Source organism: Apodemus sylvaticus, chromosome 3, assembly GCF_947179515.1.
Source record: "Apodemus sylvaticus chromosome 3, mApoSyl1.1, whole genome shotgun sequence".
Taxonomy (NCBI): domain Eukaryota; kingdom Metazoa; phylum Chordata; class Mammalia; order Rodentia; family Muridae; genus Apodemus; species Apodemus sylvaticus.
Genome location: NC_067474.1, coordinates 109,053,306 through 109,066,067, shown reverse-complemented (window position 1 = coordinate 109,066,067; position 12,762 = coordinate 109,053,306). Strand labels below are relative to the sequence as shown.

General features: G+C 37.7%; 1 protein-coding gene across 7 annotated transcripts in view; it reads left to right on the top strand.

Moving 5' to 3' along the window:
* Window positions 1-12,762, top strand: part of Caap1 (caspase activity and apoptosis inhibitor 1) — a 98,663-nt gene that overhangs the window by 19,738 nt on the left and 66,163 nt on the right. The gene's annotated exons all lie outside the window — the stretch shown is intronic.

Sequence of the window (12,762 nt, the reverse complement as noted above, 5' to 3'; positions counted from 1 at the left end):
TTTCTCTTCCCAGACTTTGTACTCCCCTGCTTAAAGTTTATTATTATTTTTTTAGTATTTGTTTATGTATTGATTTTATTTATGAATATACTATAGCTATCTTCAGACACACCAGAAGAGGGCACCACATCCTATTTATTATAGAGGGTTGTAAGTCACCATGTGGTTGCTGGGAATTGAACTCAGGACTTCTGGAAGAACAGACAGTGCTCTTAACTGCTGAGCCATCTCTCCAGCCCCGCGCTTAAAGTTTATTTACTGTTATGTTTTTAAAAGATTTTACTTTCAATTATGTATATGTGTGTCTGTGGATAGAGCACACAAGTGCAGCCTTCTGCAGAGGTCAGAAGCATTAGTTCCCCTGGATTTGAGCTACAGGTAGTTGTGAACAGCCCAGTGTGGGTTCTGAGATTAGAACTCATCTGGAAGAACAGAAAGTGCTCCTGACTTCCTATCCCTTTCTTCAATCCTGCTTACTTGAAACCCGGTTTATTTTACTTCCAAAGTAACAGCAGACTAGTAATTATGAGGAAATTTGACACTTGGCTATTTTGAAATTGATAAAAATTTGAAGTTGGTAACCTAGGATTTGTTGTTGTTTTTGTCAACTTGCCAGAAGCTCTAGTTATCTGGGAAGAGAAACCCCAGTTGAGAAAATGCTACCATCAGATTGGCCTGTGGGCAGGTGTGAATTGCCAGCTTGTTGGTTGGTATGTGGAGGCCTCTGCTCCATGAGGGTGGTTCTATCCCGGGATGTGGTTAGATAGGAAAGCTGACAGAGCAGTCCACAGTGAGCAAGCCACCACACAGCACTCCTCCATTGTCTCTGCTTCAAGTCCTGGCCTGATTTCCCTTTACGATATACCGTGTGCAACTAACCTCAAGCTGAAGTCAACCCTTCCTCTCCTAGTTGTTTAGGGCATAGTGTTTTGTCACAGCAGTAGAAACTTAACTAGGACAGTTGAGTTTAATGGCAAATGTTTATTATTCTGGCTTTCAGGACTCTGAAACAGGAAGGTAATAAATTCAGGGACACCTGGGCAATGTGTAAGACCCTACCTCAAAAGAAAACAAAAACCAAAAAGAATAGTAACAATGTGTAGGACCTCTGAGTATCTAATCCCCACAGCTTCTGAATCACTGAAAGGAAGCAAACAAGCCTACTTATATTGCAGATAGTCTCAAGTTTTCCATTTCAACTTTGCTAATTAAGAATTGTGTCAAAACATATGAAATTTATAGATTAAGATAAATTGCAGAGCCCTGGAATTAACATGGTGTATCCATCTGGGGATTGGCTAGAAGAGAAGCTTTATTACAGTTAAAATCACACTAAAGATGAGAATAGTTGTTTGGCCTATAATGTAATATGATTATGCTCTAAAGAATGTGTTTGTAATGAAATTTAAGTCTTGAATAGTACAGTAAAATAATCAGAATGGAGATTTTTATGTGTAAAGGATAAAAATACGAACACTTTAGGGAAATCATAGCATAGTTTTAGAATTGTTATTACAAAATACCTTTTTATGAATTTTAAATGAATGTGTTTTTATTGCAGGATATGTCAGTGGAAATGAATTTGTATTTCCCTGTAGGTAATAAGATATGTGGAAATAGTATTCTAGTTTTAGAGAATAGGAAAATTTGAAATTCTCTGAGTAGTTGCACTGCTAGTTACATGTACTCTGGAACTGTTCAGCCACTCCTCACATTATTTATAGTGGTGTGCTTTGAATGAACTAGCAAATTCAACTTTTAATTTTAACTTTAATACACAACATACACTTAAACTTTGGATATACATATACCAAATTGAACCTTTTTTTAAAAAAATTAGAATTTGTAAAAAGACTCCGTCTTTTTTTTTTTTTTTATAAATTTTTTAAACCTTAATTTTTTTTTTTTTTTTTTTTGAGACAGGGTTTCTCTGTGTAGCCCTGGCTGTCCTGGAACTCACTTTGTAGACCAGGCTGGCCTCGAACTCAGAAATCCACCTGCCTCTTCCTCCCAAGTGCTGGGATTAAAGGTGTGCGCCACCACTACCTGGCAACCTTAATTTTTTTTAATATTTATTTATTTATTATATGTAAGTACACTGTAGCTATCTTCAGACACCAGAAGCGGGCGTCAGATCTCTTTATGGATGGTTGTGAGCCACCATGTAGGTTCTAGGATTTGAACTCATGACTTTTGGAAGAGCAGTCAGTGCACAGCTCAGTTGGAAGCCAGCCGTTAGGAGCTGTTGGATTTCCTTTTGCGCTTTCACAGCACAGCTGCTCACCACCTTTATTTATTTATTTATTTATTTATTTATTTATTTATTCATTCATTCATTCATTCATTCATTCATTCATTATTTATAAGAATGGTGATCTCTGTTTAGTGGTTCAGCTTAGCTGTCAGTATAGTGCTAAGAGTTTGTTTTGCTTGAGAAACTTTCCTTGACTATGTTTATATAAATACCTTTGAAAAGGTGAAAGCCATCAAGCCAGATGACAGGCTCTGTCAGTAGCTTTTAACAAACTTGAACTTGTCAGGAATGAGTCTTTCAATAGCCACTTGTATTAAACTTAAATATTGAAATATTTGAGTACTTTGAGTGCCATTGAGCTTGACTAATAGGTAGTACAAATTTACACTACAACCAAATATTTCTATCCTTTGATTTTTTAAAAGGGGGTCTAAGATAGACCTGAGATCTGGGCTTGTTGTGAATGATACATTTGGAAAACTGACTTGTGATTCAGTCAACTCCTGTCACTAATCTGGGATGTATGGCATTGTTATGTTTAGTTGTAAAAGTAAGGAATAATTGTAACACATAAGCAGGCAGTAGAACTATGGCCTCTCACACTTGCCCCTCACATTCCCTGCTTTAAACCTTCTCTCATCTTTTCCCAGTCTGATTATTTTGAAGCAAATTGTGACCTAGTTGTTTTAAAATGAGAAGCAGATAGAAACTTTTCCACCACCCCCTCAAGAATGTTTTATAGCATGTATACAGGCTAGTTTTTATGTCAGCTTGACACAGGCTAGAGTCCCTTGGGAAGAGACTCTCAGTTTGGAAGTATCTTCATCAGATTGGCTTATAGACAAGCCTGCGAGGGTACTTTTTTGATTGTGATTGATTTGGAAGGTCCCAGCCTATTGGGGGTGATGCCACCCCTGAGCGGGTGGTCCTGGGCACATAAAGAAAGCAGGCGAAGCGAGCTGTGGATGCAAGCCAGGAAGCTGCAATCCTCCATGACCTCTGCTTCCAGGTTCCTACCCTGGATGTCTACCCTGATTTCCCTCAGTGATGGATTAAGACCCAGGATCTGTAAGAGGAAAAGAAACCTTGCCTTTTCCATCTTGCTTTAGATTGTGGTCTTTTATCACAGCAATAGTTACTCTAAGACATCATGCGAGTGAACTTTTCAGTGGCCGTTGGTAGGATCCTCATTATAATGGTCTATATTGTCTGCCAGTTGATGAGAGCATTGAAGGACTTGAGATTATTTGTTGTTTCAGTAGTCATTTAAAGATTTATTTCTGTTCTTGGTATCACTGAAATATGATTATTATACTAGATTACCATTTTTGTCAGTATAATGCATGTCTATTCCTGTCACTTAGTTTTAATATTTGATACATTTTTTATAATCAGTTCACTTATTTCTTATATTTTTAATAAATTAGATATTTTGAAAGTAGTGTTTGCTTTTTTTAATTTTCTAGGAAATTCCCAGAAAGCTCTGTCAGTATCTGTAACTCATTCTATCATTTTTCTACTTACAAGGGCATTTAGAAAGGCCCACTACTTTGCTTTTCTAATTAATATTTTGACATATTGGGGAAAGTAATTTATTCTATGTATTATCTTACCTGAGTTATCTGAGTGCTCCTTCAGAATTTTGTCTGACTTGTTCCTGTGTTCCTTGAATGTTCTTATAAGGTGGAACTTTAGAGAAAGTCCTATGGAATCACTGACAACATCATGATTTATAATGGTACAACATTATAACATTATAATGACACTTAAATAATGGTACCTGGTGATTCTACATCATGTTTGCATATTTAGATAACTTCTAAAGAGATATTTTGGTTTTATTATTGGAAAAGACATGAAAACAGGACTATATGGACATAGCAAAAAGAAGACACTTTGTTGGTTCTGTTTAGTTACTTCTTATTTAGAGGACTGCTTGTTATAAAAACTTGAGTTACAAGCAGTAATTTATGCAACCTATTTTCAGAGAATCACAGACTGGAGAAAGACCTGGAAAGTGGTAACTGTTGACTCTGTGAATTGTATTATGTGGGAAAAGTGGATGGAAATGAGCTTCCTTTTGGTTAGGGGAAGATAGAATGCAGGTAGCTTTTGTGGAAGGGGTGCAGGAGAGCTAAAACTTGATTTGTTACCTGGAAAAGCTTTGTTAAAAATAAAATTGTGTTGTTTTCCTTCTTCGAACAGTATTTGAAGGTTATAGCTGACTGCCCCTTTGAAGGGTTTATGAGTCACTGATGAGGGTGCTGAGTCTGAACTCTGGGATCTCATGAAACTGAGATATCAGCGCAATCTCTGAACCATTCTTTAGCTCTGTACTAGTCTTTTGGGGCTGGCTTTATCAGCATAGTGTATTTGGCACTCAAACACGTTTTGGATTTCAGTAGTTTCTCCTCATTGCTGAGTAGTTGGTTCTTCACCCTCTGGGTGTTTCAGCTTTTAATTCCCCAGTTGGTGTACTTTAAGAAAAATGGTGTCTCACTGGTATTTACACCTTAGTTTCAGACCCTGAGAACATAATTGTTTCATTCAGCAAAATAGACTTTACATGTAAGATTAAGGATTTTGATAGGGTTTTTATCCTAGATTATCCATATGGACCTCCTAAAATCATCTGAACCCTTCTTAAAAGTTTGAGAGAGAGAGAGGAGTAAGAAAGACATATCAAAGGGTGAGAGTGGTAACCACCTTAAGTTTTCAAATAAGGAAACAGATTTTGGTTCTATAACCTCAACCTCCAGGAACATGGTTCTGTCCAGAACCCAAAAACTAGACAATGTATCCATACCTAGTCCTCCAGGGCCTTTGGATGTTAGTCCAACAAGATTAATACTGTATATCTGACTTGCAGAATATGAATATAGTGAATTTATGGGGGATTTTTTTTTTTTTTGAGACAGGGTTTCTCTGCTCTGGCTGTCCTTGAACTTGCTCTGTAGACCAGGCTGGCCTCAAACTCACAGAGATCCACTTGCCTCTGCCTATTGTGTGCTGAGATCAAAGGTGTGTGCCACTGTACTCAGCAAATTTATGTTTTTGTAACCATCAGCTTTCTCATGATTTGTTATGGCAATGATAAAAAACTAATGAGGGCATAAGGTAGCTTTTCATTTTTAATGGTTTTTTTTTTTTTTTTTTTTTTGGTTTTTTGAGACAGGGTATCTCCATATAGTCCTGGCTGTCCTGGAGCTTTGTAGCCCAGGCTGGCCTTGAACTCAGAAATCCGCCTGCCTCTGCCTTCGATGTGCTGGGATTAAAGGCATGTGCCACCACCACTGCCCAGCTACTTTTAATGATTTTAAGCAAAACTACAACTAACATTTATATGCAAGCTTTTGTGCGAACAAACTTGTTTTTTTTGTATTAAAGGAAGCACCTAGGATCAGGATTGTTGTGCCATTTCTACGTCCTTGCTTGTCAACATTGAGAGTTCCATTTGTTGTTTTGGCTTTAGCCTTCCTAACGTGCAGTTTTAATGTGCATTTTCCTGATAATAAAAGATGTTGGATTCTAGTTGCTTTATCTATGTGTCATCTCCATGTCTTCCTCAATTGAAGGCATATTAATATTTTATTGTTTCCTATTATGATTTTATTTTATTTTTTATTGGTTATTTTATTTATTTATATTTCAAATGTTATTCCCTTTCCCAGATTCCCCTCCCCCCTGTTTCTATAAAGGTGCTCCCGGCCCCCTCCATAGGTCCAAGGACCTCTCCTCCCATTGATGACCGACAAGGCCATCCTCTGCTACTTATGGAGCTGGAGCCATGTACTCTTTGGTTGGTGGTTTAGTCTCTGGGAGCTCTGCGAGCTCTGGTTGGTTGATATTGTTGTTCTTCCTATGAGATTACAAACCCCTTCATCTCCTTCAGTTCTTCCCCTCACTCCTCCATTAGGGTCCCCATGCTCAGTCCAATGGTTGGCTGTAAGCCTGTGCATCTATATTGGTCAGCCTCTGGCAGAGCCTCTCATGGCACAGCCATACCAGGTTCCTGTCAGAAAGCACTTCTTGGCATCAGTAATAGTGTCTGTGTTTGGTGTCTGCAGATGGGGTGGATGGATCCCAAGTGGGGCAGTCTCTGGATGGCCTTTCCTTCAGTTTCTGCTTTGTCTCTGCATTTCCTTTAGACAAGAACAATTCTGTGCTAATATTTTTTGAGATGAGTGGTTGGCCCCATCTCTCAACTAGGGGCCTGTGCCTAACCTCTTGATATAGTCTCTACAGGTTCTCTCTCCCTTTGTTGGGTATTTCAGCTAATGCCATCCCTGCTGAGTTCTGGGAACCTCTTCTACCCCCAGTTCCCCATCCCCCATTCTACACACCTCAGTTCAATTTCCTGATCCTCTGTATACCATCCCTGTCTCCTCCCACACCTGATCCTGCCCTCCTTTTTCTCTTTCCCTTCCTCTCACAGTTCCCTTCCTCCCTCTACTTCCCATCATTATTTTGTTCCCCCTTCTAAGTAGGACTGAAGCATCCACACTTTAGTCTTCCTTTTTTTGTAGCTTCACACAGTCTGTGAGTTGTATCGTGGATATTCCAAGCTTTTCACACAGTATTCACTTATCAGTGAGTACATACCATGTGTGTTCTTTTGTGTCTAGATTACCTCAGTCGGGGTGATATATTCTAGTTCCATCCATTTGCCTGCAAATTACATAAAGTTATTTTTTTTAAAATAACTGAGTCATATTCCATTGGTTAAATGTACCACATTTTCTGTATCCATTTCTCTATTGAGGGACATCTGGGTTGCTTCCAGCTTCTGGCTATTATAAATAAGGCTGCTATGAAAATAGTGGAGCCTATTTTGATTTTATAGTTTATCTTAGTTGTTCTTTTGTTACCACAACAAAAGCAACTTAAGAGAGAAAACATTTTTTTTTTTTTGCTGCGAGTTCCAGAATGGTTCCAGTTCATCATGGTGTGGAACACATGACAACTGGGGCAGAAGTCTGGCCTCTCACATTTTGTTGGTATCTTAGAAGCAAAGAGAGAATATGAAATGTGGTCAACCTATACAATCTCAAAGTGCACCTCCAGTGATGTACTTCCTCAGTAAGATACTTTTTCTTAGAAGTTCCTTAACCTTCCTAAACACTATCATCAATTGGGAACCATGTGTTCAAACACATGAGTCTGTAAGAGAACTCTCACATTCAAACCACAGTGTAATTCTCCTGTATTCTAGATTGAAGTTGAAGTTGTTTTGTTGTGGATAAGATTCACTAAGGTGTCCAGGCTGGGGTCAACTCTGGGGGCTTAAAAAGTCCCTTGCATCAGTTTTCAAAATACCTGGCATTGCTGGCACATTCCAACTACCTTGCTTGGATACATACTCTTTTTTTTAATTGAATATTGTCTTCATTTACATTGCCAGTGGTAAAACCTTTCCCCATTTCCCTCCTCCCCAAAGACCCCCAACCCCTCCTTCCCACCCTCTGCCTTCATGTATATGTCCCTCCACCTGACACACTCCCACCTCCACCCCTTGGTTTCCCTTTGTTCAGGCCTCTATTGAGCCTTTTTACCTGGCCAAGGACCACTCCTCCCATTGATGCCCAACAAGGCCTTCCTCTGCCACATTTTTGGCTGGAACCATGTGTGCCCCTTGGTTGATGGTTCAGTCCCTGGGAGTCTTGGGGCGTCTGGGTGGCCGAAGTCATTGTTCTTCCCATGGGGCTGTAAACCCCTTCAGCTCCTCAGGACCACCCTCCAGCTCTTCCATTGGGGACCCCCACACCCAGTCCAATAGTTGGTTGCTAGCTTCTGCCTCTGTATTTGTAAGGCTCTGGCAGGGCCCCTCTGGAGACAACCATGGCTTGCTCCTTTTGGTATATGCTTCTTGTTCCATCAATTTGCCTAAGATTTTCATGAATTCATTGTTTTTAATATTGGATACATATTCTTTATCTGATATGTGTATGCAAATATTTTCTCCAGTCTGTGGTTTGGCTTTTCATTGTCTTAGTCTTTTTAGAAAAATAGAAGTATTGAATTTTGATGAAATCTAACTTAGCAATTATTTTTATTTTTAGGTCATGTTTTAAAATTATTTTATTTGTTGTATATGTGTAAGTGTAGGTGCACGGGCCATGGTTCCTGGGTGGAGGTTAGGACAATCCGGGAAAGTCTGTTCTCTACTATTGTACTATCCAGTGGTTGAACTCAGGCTGTCAGCTTTGCTGAGTCATCTCACAGTCTTGGTTTTGGTAACATCTTTGCTTATCCTAGCATAAACCAGAAAATTTTCTGTGTATTCCAAAGATTTACTTATTTAGACATTCGGGTCTGTTTCCATTCAGAAATACTATTTCTGCTTGTTATAAAAATGGAGAAAGATAATATGCAAGCTGACTAACTTACTAACAGCATTAAGTCAAACGCTGTCCTTTTTCCATTAAATTTCCTTTCTTCTTTTATGTTGAGCATAGAGAAAATCCAACCCTATATTCTTTGTTTTACCAGTTTACCTGATTTTTGCCAGTTGACCTTTAACCTTCAAGAAAAATCAGACTTTGTCCTGTTTATCTTGTTGAAAGAATTTCCTAACACTTTATAGTTTCATAAGAAAGTGATTACTCTTCCCCTCCCTTTAGAAATATAAATTATATTTATATTTCTCTCTCTCTCTCTCTCTCTCTCTATATATATATATATATATATATATAGAGAGAGAGAGAGAGAGAGAGAGAGAGAGGGCTGGAGAGCTGGCTCAAGCGTCAAGAACACTTGCTGCTCTTGCATAGGGCCTAACTGAGTTTCCAGTACTCATGTCACTTGTTCCCAGTTTCCTGTAACTATACCTACGGCAATTGATACCATCTTCTGCCCCACCATAAGCACCTGCACACACACAATGAAAAAGGAAATATGTTTTAAGCGTTTGTTAATTCACATGTGGTTGTTCTTGATTAAATTCCATAAATTTCCTCAGTGTGTTAACTAACATCATTTAAAAAGAATTGAGTTGTGAAAAAAAGAGAGTAGTATCACATGAGAGACAGTGGGCTGGCATCAGTTTGAGAACTTACAGTTAGGGCTACAAGTGGAGTCAGTCCTCTTAGACCAAGGCCATTGAGCATAAGTTAAGCTGTTAAAGAAAGAGAATGCAAGTGGAGAAGGGAATTAGAAAAGTAAAAGTAAAATTCAGCTTGTTCTTAAATTGTTTTCCTTAGAATCACAAAGATTGCTGTAGAATTCTTAGTCCAAACTGCCTGGTCCTGTGCTCTCCCTGAGCTCCAGTTGTTCACTCTAATAGTCTTAGTGCTAAAGTGTGCAGTACAGCACATGTCGTTTTAATTGGAAATGGCAGGTTTTTTTTTTTTTTATTCTTTCCTAGTTTGGGTGGCTCACATATTTTATCATCTTAAAGTAGATTCAACCCTCCCCCCCAACTCCCATCATAAAACTAGAAAGAGAAACACATATGCATGTAGTAGTTTTCTTAGACTTTTAATATGTTTCTGTAAAAATACCTTTTTTTGTTTTTGTTTTTTGTTGTTGTTGTTGTTTGGTTTTTTAGATTTTTTTTTTTCTCGAGACAGGGTTTCTCTGTGTAGCCCTGGCTGTCCTGGAACTCACTCTGTAGACCAGGCTGGCTTCGAACTCGGAAATCCGCCTGCGTCTGCCTCCCAGAGTGCTGGAATTACAGATGTGCACCACCACCGCCTGGCTTCTGTAAAAATTCTTGATTTCTCTACTGTTTAATGTGAATTTTTAAGTTGTGGAAAGTACTAAAGCTGTTTGGCAATTTTAGTTGTGAAATACATATCTTAGAGGACTTTTCTAGTATTTGTATTGAATTATTTTGCTTGTTTATTTTTAGACCAGGTCTCCTTCTGTAGTTCAGGCTGACCTCAGCTTTTTGGATATATTCCTGCCCCTGCCTCTTTGAGAACTGGTTTTACAGGTGTATATCACCATCTCCTGCTTAATAGTGATTTTTAAATTTTAAATCATTGAAAGCTACTTTTGGACTTAAAAAAAAAAAATGTGTCTTTTCATTTTTCTGCCACAGGGTGGTGTGCTGTGCCTACTTAAAGAGATTCTGTTTTGTGACTTCAACAGCTTAACCTAACTTAAAGTACAATTTTATGCATGCAAATAAATTATTTATAACAGTAGATAATCTTTATAGAGTCTTATTTGAAGGATATTTTAGGGGCTTTGATCAGTTTTTATTGCATTTTTACTTAAACATTTTATTTGGAAGTAATTTTAGACTTAATACATTGTAAAATAAGACTAGTAAAGGAGAAATCTTTATAGCATTTGTCTAGATTTACTTGTTATCAGCATTTGATCCTGTTACACACCATGTATGTATATGTATGTTTACTTTAAAAACCTTTAATATTATTGTGTATGTGCATAATGAGTGCACACATGTGGGTACAAGAGAACAAATCTTTCCTCTGTTCACGTGGGATGGAACTCATGGTGGCAGGATTGGGTGGCAAGTGCCTTCACCTACTGTGCCATCTCTCAGACCCTAACTCTGCAATGTTTTGTGTGTGAGTGAATATTTGAGGCTTAAGTCACATTATGATGTGACACATTAACCCTAAATGCTACATTGTGTTTTCAAAAGAACAGACATGGTCTTTCTATAACCACAAGCATCAATTTCAGGAAATTTAACTTTCACAAAAGGCCTTTATCCAGTTTTACCATCAGTATTTCAATTTCTCTTTTTATTCAGTTCAGTTCGGCCTTTACTCCCTCTCCCGTCAGGTCAATTGTTATATATAATTGTGATGACTTTTTAGATTCCTCTGACATGAAATATTTCCATAGCCTTTTGTATTTAATAATATTGGCATTGAACTCACCATACTAAAAAGCAGCACTCATTTTAGTGATGGTTTTGCTTGATGCTTCGTCATAATAGAGGCTACATATTCTCAGCTAGATTGCACAGATTTTGTTGTGTTGTCTTTGGAGTATGATATGTGTCATATATGCCTTGTGATACTATACTGTCTTTGTTGCTGATAATTTGGGGAACATTAATATTAATTAAATTTAACTGATACCTAACAGCACAAAAATTACAGATTTTAATGGAAGACTGTCTTATTTTGGTACAGTTGCACACTTTTTGTGATTTTAAGTACATGAATGTGTAGAGAAAGAATTATATGCCATTTGAGGACACATAAAAGCAAAAATTTTCTTTAAATGTTGATCTGTGTTTGGAGTATATACTATCTGAGTTTCTTGGAATGCTTGAGGTAGAAAGTTTTAACTGTATTCCTAGGAAAGCTCTGTATTTTGTCCCTGGATTACCAAGGAGAATGTTTTGATACTCTTCTTGGGACATGCCAGTCATTGTAGTGAAATGAAAGAATAAAATCTGAGTAGGTGACATTAGATAGCAAATAAACAGGGAAACCACAAATCTTACAGAAACTATTATTAGCACCAAATTATTAATAGTACTAAATGATTTTTTTTCTTTTTGGTTTTTTTGGATTTGTTTTTTCCGAGACAGGGTTTCTGTGTATAGCCCTGGCTGTCCTGGAACTCACTCTGTAGATCAGGCTGGCCTCAAACTCAGAAATCAGCCTGCCTCTGCCTCCCAGAGTGCTGGGATTGCAGGCGTGAGCCACCACCACCCAGCTGTTAAATGAATTTCTTAAGATAGATATTGCTATTTCTGTTTCCTTTTTCTGAATGGTAGAATTACTGATGTACATCACCATGCCTGGCTCCAAAGACATGATCTCATAGTCCTTGAATTTGAGTTTGTATTAGTGTTTTTTTTTTAAATACAAAATAAACATATATTTGCCAAGTACTTGATTATAAAGAATAAACTTGGCAAAGATGAATTTGCAATTCTATTTTATTCTTAGGTTACTCAAAAGACTTGTTTCTATTAACTGGATGAAATCGGTTTGTGACTAGCAACCTTTCCCAAATTGTTCTGTAATGCTTCTTTTAGGACAGGATAAAGTTCTCAGAGGAAATAGTTATCTGATTTGAGAAGGCCATTTCTTATCTCACTTGAATCTTCACTGATTTTTCCCTGATGGTTGAAAAGGTGTTTGTCCCATCAGCAATGAGACGAAGGCACAGCACTGTATGCAGCTCTGCTGCTGGTTGGGCAGGGAAATGTTCTGCACCCTCTTACATTTAATCTATTTACTTTGATTACATATGTATATTACATATCAAATGTATTTTCCATATATAGAGGACATCAAAGCATTTGAGGTATGAAATTAGATGAATATAAAGTAATTTGAATGTTAAAATGCCCATTACATTTAACTGTGAAAACTGAAATGTTATTGGATACTGCTGTGCATTGTGATTTCTTCCATCAGCTACCCTATCGAGTTTTGGGAGAAAAATTGCCTCCAACTTCCCCTAGATTTTCCCTCTGATTTTACAAAGAAGTACATTGTATAAATTAAATATGAATTTCTAATTGCTTCTTCTGACACATGTATACATGGTTCTCAGTCTCCCTAGTATTA